Here is a 12,500-nt window from a genome sequence, read left to right as displayed (position 1 = left end):
AAAAAAAAAAAAAAAAAAAAAAAGAAAATTGATCATATTTCGTGGCGCACGAGGCAACGAGTTATCAGAGCTCTGCAACCTATGAGTCGACCCCCGTTCCCAGATCTCAGTCTTTACGCACGCGTGCTTCCCTCATGCCGTCGCAAAAAAAAAAAAAAAAAAAAAAGAAAATTGATCATATTTCGTGGCGCACGAGGCAACGAGTTATCAGAGCTCTGCAACCTATGAGTCGACCCCCGTTCCCAGATCTCAGTCTTTACGCACGCGTGCTTCCCTCATGCCGTCGCAAAAAAAAAAAAAAAAAAAGAAAATTGATCATATTTCGTGGCGCACGAGGCAACGAGTTATCAGAGCTCTGCAACCTATGAGTCGACCCCCGTTCCCAGATCTCAGTCTTTACGCACGCGTGCTTCCCTCATGCCGTCGCAAAAAAAAAAAAAAAAAAAAAAGAAAATTGATCATATTTCGTGGCGCACGAGGCAACGAGTTATCAGAGCTCTGCAACCTATGAGTCGACCCCCGTTCCCAGATCTCAGTCTTTACGCACGCGTGCTTCCCTCATGCCGTCGCAAAAAAAAAAAAAAAAAAAAAAAAGAAAATTGATCATATTTCGTGGCGCACGAGGCAACGAGTTATCAGAGCTCTGCAACCTATGAGTCGACCCCCGTTCCCAGATCTCAGTCTTTACGCACGCGTGCTTCCCTCATGCCGTCGCAAAAAAAAAAAAAAAAAAAAAAGAAAATTGATCATATTTCGTGGCGCACGAGGCAACGAGTTATCAGAGCTCTGCAACCTATGAGTCGACCCCCGTTCCCAGATCTCAGTCTTTACGCACGCGTGCTTCCCTCATGCCGTCGCAAAAAAAAAAAAAAAAAAAAAAAGAAAATTGATCATATTTCGTGGCGCACGAGGCAACGAGTTATCAGAGCTCTGCAACCTATGAGTCGACCCCCGTTCCCAGATCTCAGTCTTTACGCACGCGTGCTTCCCTCATGCCGTCGCAAAAAAAAAAAAAAAAAAAAAAGAAAATTGATCATATTTCGTGGCGCACGAGGCAACGAGTTATCAGAGCTCTGCAACCTATGAGTCGACCCCCGTTCCCAGATCTCAGTCTTTACGCACGCGTGCTTCCCTCATGCCGTCGCAAAAAAAAAAAAAAAAAAAAAAAAAAGAAAATTGATCATATTTCGTGGCGCACGAGGCAACGAGTTATCAGAGCTCTGCAACCTATGAGTCGACCCCCGTTCCCAGATCTCAGTCTTTACGCACGCGTGCTTCCCTCATGCCGTCGCAAAAAAAAAAAAAAAAAAAAAAAAGAAAACTGATCATATTTCGTGGCGCACGAGGCAACGAGTTATCAGAGCTCTGCAACCTATGAGTCGACCCCCGTTCCCAGATCTCAGTCTTTACGCACGCGTGCTTCCCTCATGCCGTCGCAAAAAAAAAAAAAAAAAAAAGAAAATTGATCATATTTCGTGGCGCACGAGGCAACGAGTTATCAGAGCTCTGCAACCTATGAGTCGACCCCCGTTCCCAGATCTCAGTCTTTACGCACGCGTGCTTCCCTCATGCCGTCGCAAAAAAAAAAAAAAAAAAAAAAAAGAAAATTGATCATATTTCGTGGCGCACGAGGCAACGAGTTATCAGAGCTCTGCAACCTATGAGTCGACCCCCGTTCCCAGATCTCAGTCTTTACGCACGCGTGCTTCCCTCATGCCGTCGCAAAAAAAAAAAAAAAAAAAAAAAGAAAACTGATCATATTTCGTGGCGCACGAGGCAACGAGTTATCAGAGCTCTGCAACCTATGAGTCGACCCCCGTTCCCAGATCTCAGTCTTTACGCACGCGTGCTTCCCTCATGCCGCCGCAAAAAAAAAAAAAAAAAAAAAAAAAGAAAATTGATCATATTTCGTGGCGCACGAGGCAACGAGTTATCAGAGCTCTGCAACCTATGAGTCGACCCCCGTTCCCAGATCTCAGTCTTTACGCACGCGTGCTTCCCTCATGCCGTCGCAAAAAAAAAAAAAAAAAAAAAAAAAAGAAAATTGATCATATTTCGTGGCGCACGAGGCAACGAGTTATCAGAGCTCTGCAACCTATGAGTCGACCCCCGTTCCCAGATCTCAGTCTTTACGCACGCGTGCTTCCCTCATGCCGTCGCAAAAAAAAAAAAAAAAAAAAAAAGAAAATTGATCATATTTCGTGGCGCACGAGGCAACGAGTTATCAGAGCTCTGCAACCTATGAGTCGACCCCCGTTCCCAGATCTCAGTCTTTACGCACGCGTGCTTCCCTCATGCCGTCGCAAAAAAAAAAAAAAAAAAAAAAGAAAATTGATCATATTTCGTGGCGCACGAGGCAACGAGTTATCAGAGCTCTGCAACCTATGAGTCGACCCCCGTTCCCAGATCTCAGTCTTTACGCACGCGTGCTTCCCTCATGCCGTCGCAAAAAAAAAAAAAAAAAAAAAAAGAAAATTGATCATATTTCGTGGCGCACGAGGCAACGAGTTATCAGAGCTCTGCAACCTATGAGTCGACCCCCGTTCCCAGATCTCAGTCTTTACGCACGCGTGCTTCCCTCATGCCGTCGCAAAAAAAAAAAAAAAAAAAAAAAAAGAAAATTGATCATATTTCGTGGCGCACGAGGCAACGAGTTATCAGAGCTCTGCAACCTATGAGTCGACCCCCGTTCCCAGATCTCAGTCTTTACGCACGCGTGCTTCCCTCATGCCGTCGCAAAAAAAAAAAAAAAAAAAAAAAAGAAAATTGATCATATTTCGTGGCGCACGAGGCAACGAGTTATCAGAGCTCTGCAACCTATGAGTCGACCCCCGTTCCCAGATCTCAGTCTTTACGCACGCGTGCTTCCCTCATGCCGTCGCAAAAAAAAAAAAAAAAAAAAAAAGAAAATTGATCATATTTCGTGGCGCACGAGGCAACGAGTTATCAGAGCTCTGCAACCTATGAGTCGACCCCCGTTCCCAGATCTCAGTCTTTACGCACGCGTGCTTCCCTCATGCCGTCGCAAAAAAAAAAAAAAAAAAAAAAGAAAATTGATCATATTTCGTGGCGCACGAGGCAACGAGTTATCAGAGCTCTGCAACCTATGAGTCGACCCCCGTTCCCAGATCTCAGTCTTTACGCACGCGTGCTTCCCTCATGCCGTCGCAAAAAAAAAAAAAAAAAAAAAAAAAGAAAATTGATCATATTTCGTGGCGCACGAGGCAACGAGTTATCAGAGCTCTGCAACCTATGAGTCGACCCCCGTTCCCAGATCTCAGTCTTTACGCACGCGTGCTTCCCTCATGCCGTCGCAAAAAAAAAAAAAAAAAAAAAAAGAAAATTGATCATATTTTGTGGCGCACGAGGCAACGAGTTATCAGAGCTCTGCAACCTATGAGTCGACCCCCGTTCCCAGATCTCAGTCTTTACGCACGCGTGCTTCCCTCATGCCGTCGCAAAAAAAAAAAAAAAAAGAAAAAAGAAAATTGATCATATTTCGTGGCGCACGAGGCAACGAGTTATCAGAGCTCTGCAACCTATGAGTCGACCCCCGTTCCCAGATCTCAGTCTTTACGCACGCGTGCTTCCCTCATGCCGTCGCAAAAAAAAAAAAAAAAAAAAAGAAAATTGATCATATTTCGTGGCGCACGAGGCAACGAGTTATCAGAGCTCTGCAACCTATGAGTCGACCCCCGTTCCCAGATCTCAGTCTTTACGCACGCGTGCTTCCCTCATGCCGTCGCAAAAAAAAAAAAAAAAAAAAAAGAAAATTGATCATATTTCGTGGCGCACGAGGCAACGAGTTATCAGAGCTCTGCAACCTATGAGTCGACCCCCGTTCCCAGATCTCAGTCTTTACGCACGCGTGCTTCCCTCATGCCGTCGCAAAAAAAAAAAAAAAAAAAAAAGAAAATTGATCATATTTCGTGGCGCACGAGGCAACGAGTTATCAGAGCTCTGCAACCTATGAGTCGACCCCCGTTCCCAGATCTCAGTCTTTACGCACGCGTGCTTCCCTCATGCCGTCGCAAAAAAAAAAAAAAAAAAAAAAGAAAATTGATCATATTTTGTGGCGCACGAGGCAACGAGTTATCAGAGCTCTGCAACCTATGAGTCGACCCCCGTTCCCAGATCTCAGTCTTTACGCACGCGTGCTTCCCTCATGCCGTCGCAAAAAAAAAAAAAAAAAAAAAAAAGAAAATTGATCATATTTCGTGGCGCACGAGGCAACGAGTTATCAGAGCTCTGCAACCTATGAGTCGACCCCCGTTCCCAGATCTCAGTCTTTACGCACGCGTGCTTCCCTCATGCCGTCGCAAAAAAAAAAAAAAAAAAAAGAAAATTGATCATATTTTGTGGCGCACGAGGCAACGAGTTATCAGAGCTCTGCAACCTATGAGTCGACCCCCGTTCCCAGATCTCAGTCTTTACGCACGCGTGCTTCCCTCATGCCGTCGCAAAAAAAAAAAAAAAAAAAAAAAGAAAATTGATCATATTTCGTGGCGCACGAGGCAACGAGTTATCAGAGCTCTGCAACCTATGAGTCGACCCCCGTTCCCAGATCTCAGTCTTTACGCACGCGTGCTTCCCTCATGCCGTCGCAAAAAAAAAAAAAAAAAAAAAAAAGAAAATTGATCATATTTCGTGGCGCACGAGGCAACGAGTTATCAGAGCTCTGCAACCTATGAGTCGACCCCCGTTCCCAGATCTCAGTCTTTACGCACGCGTGCTTCCCTCATGCCGTCGCAAAAAAAAAAAAAAAAAAAAAAAAGAAAATTGATCATATTTCGTGGCGCACGAGGCAACGAGTTATCAGAGCTCTGCAACCTATGAGTCGACCCCCGTTCCCAGATCTCAGTCTTTACGCACGCGTGCTTCCCTCATGCCGTCGCAAAAAAAAAAAAAAAAAAAAAAAAAGAAAATTGATCATATTTCGTGGCGCACGAGGCAACGAGTTATCAGAGCTCTGCAACCTATGAGTCGACCCCCGTTCCCAGATCTCAGTCTTTACGCACGCGTGCTTCCCTCATGCCGTCGCAAAAAAAAAAAAAAAAAAGAAAAAGAAAATTGATCATATTTCGTGGCGCACGAGGCAACGAGTTATCAGAGCTCTGCAACCTATGAGTCGACCCCCGTTCCCAGATCTCAGTCTTTACGCACGCGTGCTTCCCTCATGCCGTCGCAAAAAAAAAAAAAAAAAAAAAAAGAAAATTGATCATATTTCGTGGCGCACGAGGCAACGAGTTATCAGAGCTCTGCAACCTATGAGTCGACCCCCGTTCCCAGATCTCAGTCTTTACGCACGCGTGCTTCCCTCATGCCGTCGCAAAAAAAAAAAAAAAAAAAAAAAGAAAATTGATCATATTTCGTGGCGCACGAGGCAACGAGTTATCAGAGCTCTGCAACCTATGAGTCGACCCCCGTTCCCAGATCTCAGTCTTTACGCACGCGTGCTTCCCTCATGCCGTCGCAAAAAAAAAAAAAAAAAAAAAAAGAAAATTGATCATATTTCGTGGCGCACGAGGCAACGAGTTATCAGAGCTCTGCAACCTATGAGTCGACCCCCGTTCCCAGATCTCAGTCTTTACGCACGCGTGCTTCCCTCATGCCGTCGCAAAAAAAAAAAAAAAAAAAAAAAAGAAAATTGATCATATTTCGTGGCGCACGAGGCAACGAGTTATCAGAGCTCTGCAACCTATGAGTCGACCCCCGTTCCCAGATCTCAGTCTTTACGCACGCGTGCTTCCCTCATGCCGTCGCAAAAAAAAAAAAAAAAGAAAATTGATCATATTTCGTGGCGCACGAGGCAACGAGTTATCAGAGCTCTGCAACCTATGAGTCGACCCCCGTTCCCAGATCTCAGTCTTTACGCACGCGTGCTTCCCTCATGCCGTCGCAAAAAAAAAAAAAAAAAAAAAAAGAAAATTGATCATATTTCGTGGCGCACGAGGCAACGAGTTATCAGAGCTCTGCAACCTATGAGTCGACCCCCGTTCCCAGATCTCAGTCTTTACGCACGCGTGCTTCCCTCATGCCGTCGCAAAAAAAAAAAAAAAAAAAAAAAGAAAATTGATCATATTTCGTGGCGCACGAGGCAACGAGTTATCAGAGCTCTGCAACCTATGAGTCGACCCCCGTTCCCAGATCTCAGTCTTTACGCACGCGTGCTTCCCTCATGCCGTCGCAAAAAAAAAAAAAAAAAAAAAGAAAATTGATCATATTTCGTGGCGCACGAGGCAACGAGTTATCAGAGCTCTGCAACCTATGAGTCGACCCCCGTTCCCAGATCTCAGTCTTTACGCACGCGTGCTTCCCTCATGCCGTCGCAAAAAAAAAAAAAAAAAAAAAGAAAATTGATCATATTTCGTGGCGCACGAGGCAACGAGTTATCAGAGCTCTGCAACCTATGAGTCGACCCCCGTTCCCAGATCTCAGTCTTTACGCACGCGTGCTTCCCTCATGCCGTCGCAAAAAAAAAAAAAAAAAAAAAAAGAAAATTGATCATATTTCGTGGCGCACGAGGCAACGAGTTATCAGAGCTCTGCAACCTATGAGTCGACCCCCGTTCCCAGATCTCAGTCTTTACGCACGCGTGCTTCCCTCATGCCGTCGCAAAAAAAAAAAAAAAAAAAAAAAAGAAAATTGATCATATTTCGTGGCGCACGAGGCAACGAGTTATCAGAGCTCTGCAACCTATGAGTCGACCCCCGTTCCCAGATCTCAGTCTTTACGCACGCGTGCTTCCCTCATGCCGTCGCAAAAAAAAAAAAAAAAAAAAAAAAGAAAATTGATCATATTTCGTGGCGCACGAGGCAACGAGTTATCAGAGCTCTGCAACCTATGAGTCGACCCCCGTTCCCAGATCTCAGTCTTTACGCACGCGTGCTTCCCTCATGCCGTCGCAAAAAAAAAAAAAAAAAAAAAAAAGAAAATTGATCATATTTTGTGGCGCACGAGGCAACGAGTTATCAGAGCTCTGCAACCTATGAGTCGACCCCCGTTCCCAGATCTCAGTCTTTACGCACGCGTGCTTCCCTCATGCCGTCGCAAAAAAAAAAAAAAAAAAAAAAAGAAAATTGATCATATTTCGTGGCGCACGAGGCAACGAGTTATCAGAGCTCTGCAACCTATGAGTCGACCCCCGTTCCCAGATCTCAGTCTTTACGCACGCGTGCTTCCCTCATGCCGTCGCAAAAAAAAAAAAAAAAAAAAAAAAAGAAAATTGATCATATTTCGTGGCGCACGAGGCAACGAGTTATCAGAGCTCTGCAACCTATGAGTCGACCCCCGTTCCCAGATCTCAGTCTTTACGCACGCGTGCTTCCCTCATGCCGTCGCAAAAAAAAAAAAAAAAAAAAAAAAGAAAATTGATCATATTTCGTGGCGCACGAGGCAACGAGTTATCAGAGCTCTGCAACCTATGAGTCGACCCCCGTTCCCAGATCTCAGTCTTTACGCACGCGTGCTTCCCTCATGCCGTCGCAAAAAAAAAAAAAAAAAAAAAAAAAGAAAATTGATCATATTTTGTGGCGCACGAGGCAACGAGTTATCAGAGCTCTGCAACCTATGAGTCGACCCCCGTTCCCAGATCTCAGTCTTTACGCACGCGTGCTTCCCTCATGCCGTCGCAAAAAAAAAAAAAAAAAAAAAAGAAAATTGATCATATTTCGTGGCGCACGAGGCAACGAGTTATCAGAGCTCTGCAACCTATGAGTCGACCCCCGTTCCCAGATCTCAGTCTTTACGCACGCGTGCTTCCCTCATGCCGTCGCAAAAAAAAAAAAAAAAAAAAAAGAAAATTGATCATATTTCGTGGCGCACGAGGCAACGAGTTATCAGAGCTCTGCAACCTATGAGTCGACCCCCGTTCCCAGATCTCAGTCTTTACGCACGCGTGCTTCCCTCATGCCGTCGCAAAAAAAAAAAAAAAAAAAAAAAAGAAAATTGATCATATTTCGTGGCGCACGAGGCAACGAGTTATCAGAGCTCTGCAACCTATGAGTCGACCCCCGTTCCCAGATCTCAGTCTTTACGCACGCGTCTTCCCTCATGCCGTCGCAAAAAAAAAAAAAAAAAAAAAAAGAAAATTGATCATATTTCGTGGCGCACGAGGCAACGAGTTATCAGAGCTCTGCAACCTATGAGTCGACCCCCGTTCCCAGATCTCAGTCTTTACGCACGCGTGCTTCCCTCATGCCGTCGCAAAAAAAAAAAAAAAAAAAAAAAAAGAAAATTGATCATATTTCGTGGCGCACGAGGCAACGAGTTATCAGAGCTCTGCAACCTATGAGTCGACCCCCGTTCCCAGATCTCAGTCTTTACGCACGCGTGCTTCCCTCATGCCGTCGCAAAAAAAAAAAAAAAAAAAAAAGAAAATTGATCATATTTCGTGGCGCACGAGGCAACGAGTTATCAGAGCTCTGCAACCTATGAGTCGACCCCCGTTCCCAGATCTCAGTCTTTACGCACGCGTGCTTCCCTCATGCCGTCGCAAAAAAAAAAAAAAAAAAAAAAGAAAATTGATCATATTTCGTGGCGCACGAGGCAACGAGTTATCAGAGCTCTGCAACCTATGAGTCGACCCCCGTTCCCAGATCTCAGTCTTTACGCACGCGTGCTTCCCTCATGCCGTCGCAAAAAAAAAAAAAAAAAAAAAAAAAAAGAAAATTGATCATATTTCGTGGCGCACGAGGCAACGAGTTATCAGAGCTCTGCAACCTATGAGTCGACCCCCGTTCCCAGATCTCAGTCTTTACGCACGCGTGCTTCCCTCATGCCGTCGCAAAAAAAAAAAAAAAAAAAAAAAAAGAAAACTGATCATATTTCGTGGCGCACGAGGCAACGAGTTATCAGAGCTCTGCAACCTATGAGTCGACCCCCGTTCCCAGATCTCAGTCTTTACGCACGCGTGCTTCCCTCATGCCGTCGCAAAAAAAAAAAAAAAAAAAAAAAGAAAATTGATCATATTTCGTGGCGCACGAGGCAACGAGTTATCAGAGCTCTGCAACCTATGAGTCGACCCCCGTTCCCAGATCTCAGTCTTTACGCACGCGTGCTTCCCTCATGCCGTCGCAAAAAAAAAAAAAAAAAAAAAAAAAAGAAAATTGATCATATTTCGTGGCGCACGAGGCAACGAGTTATCAGAGCTCTGCAACCTATGAGTCGACCCCCGTTCCCAGATCTCAGTCTTTACGCACGCGTGCTTCCCTCATGCCGTCGCAAAAAAAAAAAAAAAAAAAAAAAGAAAATTGATCATATTTCGTGGCGCACGAGGCAACGAGTTATCAGAGCTCTGCAACCTATGAGTCGACCCCCGTTCCCAGATCTCACTCTTTACGCACGCGTGCTTCCCTCATGCCGTCGCAAAAAAAAAAAAAAAAAAAAAAAGAAAATTGATCATATTTCGTGGCGCACGAGGCAACGAGTTATCAGAGCTCTGCAACCTATGAGTCGACCCCCGTTCCCAGATCTCAGTCTTTACGCACGCGTGCTTCCCTCATGCCGTCGCAAAAAAAAAAAAAAAAAAAAAAGAAAATTGATCATATTTCGTGGCGCACGAGGCAACGAGTTATCAGAGCTCTGCAACCTATGAGTCGACCCCCGTTCCCAGATCTCAGTCTTTACGCACGCGTGCTTCCCTCATGCCGTCGCAAAAAAAAAAAAAAAAAAAAAAAGAAAATTGATCATATTTCGTGGCGCACGAGGCAACGAGTTATCAGAGCTCTGCAACCTATGAGTCGACCCCCGTTCCCAGATCTCAGTCTTTACGCACGCGTGCTTCCCTCATGCCGTCGCAAAAAAAAAAAAAAAAAAAAGAAAATTGATCATATTTCGTGGCGCACGAGGCAACGAGTTATCAGAGCTCTGCAACCTATGAGTCGACCCCCGTTCCCAGATCTCAGTCTTTACGCACGCGTGCTTCCCTCATGCCGTCGCAAAAAAAAAAAAAAAAAAAAAAGAAAATTGATCATATTTCGTGGCGCACGAGGCAACGAGTTATCAGAGCTCTGCAACCTATGAGTCGACCCCCGTTCCCAGATCTCAGTCTTTACGCACGCGTGCTTCCCTCATGCCGTCGCAAAAAAAAAAAAAAAAAAAAAAAGGAAAATTGATCATATTTCGTGGCGCACGAGGCAACGAGTTATCAGAGCTCTGCAACCTATGAGTCGACCCCCGTTCCCAGATCTCAGTCTTTACGCACGCGTGCTTCCCTCATGCCGTCGCAAAAAAAAAAAAAAAAAAAAAAAGAAAATTGATCATATTTCGTGGCGCACGAGGCAACGAGTTATCAGAGCTCTGCAACCTATGAGTCGACCCCCGTTCCCAGATCTCAGTCTTTACGCACGCGTGCTTCCCTCATGCCGTCGCAAAAAAAAAAAAAAAAAAAAGAAAATTGATCATATTTCGTGGCGCACGAGGCAACGAGTTATCAGAGCTCTGCAACCTATGAGTCGACCCCCGTTCCCAGATCTCAGTCTTTACGCACGCGTGCTTCCCTCATGCCGTCGCAAAAAAAAAAAAAAAAAAAAAAAAGAAAATTGATCATATTTCGTGGCGCACGAGGCAACGAGTTATCAGAGCTCTGCAACCTATGAGTCGACCCCCGTTCCCAGATCTCAGTCTTTACGCACGCGTGCTTCCCTCATGCCGTCGCAAAAAAAAAAAAAAAAAAAAGAAAATTGATGATATTTCGTGGCGCACGAGGCAACGAGTTATCAGAGCTCTGCAACCTATGAGTCGACCCCCGTTCCCAGATCTCAGTCTTTACGCACGCGTGCTTCCCTCATGCCGTCGCAAAAAAAAAAAAAAAAAAAAGAAAATTGATCATATTTCGTGGCGCACGAGGCAACGAGTTATCAGAGCTCTGCAACCTATGAGTCGACCCCCGTTCCCAGATCTCAGTCTTTACGCACGCGTGCTTCCCTCATGCCGTCGCAAAAAAAAAAAAAAAAAAAAAAAGAAAATTGATCATATTTCGTGGCGCACGAGGCAACGAGTTATCAGAGCTCTGCAACCTATGAGTCGACCCCCGTTCCCAGATCTCAGTCTTTACGCACGCGTGCTTCCCTCATGCCGTCGCAAAAAAAAAAAAAAAAAAAAAAAGAAAATTGATCATATTTCGTGGCGCACGAGGCAACGAGTTATCAGAGCTCTGCAACCTATGAGTCGACCCCCGTTCCCAGATCTCAGTCTTTACGCACGCGTGCTTCCCTCATGCCGTCGCAAAAAAAAAAAAAAAAAAAAAAAAAAGAAAATTGATCATATTTCGTGGCGCACGAGGCAACGAGTTATCAGAGCTCTGCAACCTATGAGTCGACCCCCGTTCCCAGATCTCAGTCTTTACGCACGCGTGCTTCCCTCATGCCGTCGCAAAAAAAAAAAAAAAAAAAAAAAGAAAATTGATCATATTTCGTGGCGCACGAGGCAACGAGTTATCAGAGCTCTGCAACCTATGAGTCGACCCCCGTTCCCAGATCTCACTCTTTACGCACGCGTGCTTCCCTCATGCCGTCGCAAAAAAAAAAAAAAAAAAAAAAAGAAAATTGATCATATTTCGTGGCGCACGAGGCAACGAGTTATCAGAGCTCTGCAACCTATGAGTCGACCCCCGTTCCCAGATCTCAGTCTTTACGCACGCGTGCTTCCCTCATGCCGTCGCAAAAAAAAAAAAAAAAAAAAAAGAAAATTGATCATATTTCGTGGCGCACGAGGCAACGAGTTATCAGAGCTCTGCAACCTATGAGTCGACCCCCGTTCCCAGATCTCAGTCTTTACGCACGCGTGCTTCCCTCATGCCGTCGCAAAAAAAAAAAAAAAAAAAAAAAGAAAATTGATCATATTTCGTGGCGCACGAGGCAACGAGTTATCAGAGCTCTGCAACCTATGAGTCGACCCCCGTTCCCAGATCTCAGTCTTTACGCACGCGTGCTTCCCTCATGCCGTCGCAAAAAAAAAAAAAAAAAAAAGAAAATTGATCATATTTCGTGGCGCACGAGGCAACGAGTTATCAGAGCTCTGCAACCTATGAGTCGACCCCCGTTCCCAGATCTCAGTCTTTACGCACGCGTGCTTCCCTCATGCCGTCGCAAAAAAAAAAAAAAAAAAAAAAGAAAATTGATCATATTTCGTGGCGCACGAGGCAACGAGTTATCAGAGCTCTGCAACCTATGAGTCGACCCCCGTTCCCAGATCTCAGTCTTTACGCACGCGTGCTTCCCTCATGCCGTCGCAAAAAAAAAAAAAAAAAAAAAAAGGAAAATTGATCATATTTCGTGGCGCACGAGGCAACGAGTTATCAGAGCTCTGCAACCTATGAGTCGACCCCCGTTCCCAGATCTCAGTCTTTACGCACGCGTGCTTCCCTCATGCCGTCGCAAAAAAAAAAAAAAAAAAAAAAAGAAAATTGATCATATTTCGTGGCGCACGAGGCAACGAGTTATCAGAGCTCTGCAACCTATGAGTCGACCCCCGTTCCCAGATCTCAGTCTTTACGCACG

Source organism: Ixodes scapularis, unplaced genomic scaffold, assembly GCF_016920785.2.
Source record: "Ixodes scapularis isolate PalLabHiFi unplaced genomic scaffold, ASM1692078v2 PGA_scaffold3__209_contigs__length_174095766, whole genome shotgun sequence".
NCBI classification, from domain to species: Eukaryota; Metazoa; Arthropoda; class Arachnida; order Ixodida; family Ixodidae; genus Ixodes; species Ixodes scapularis.
The sequence above is the reverse complement of the archived record's forward strand: the minus strand, read 5'-3'. Positions refer to the sequence as shown.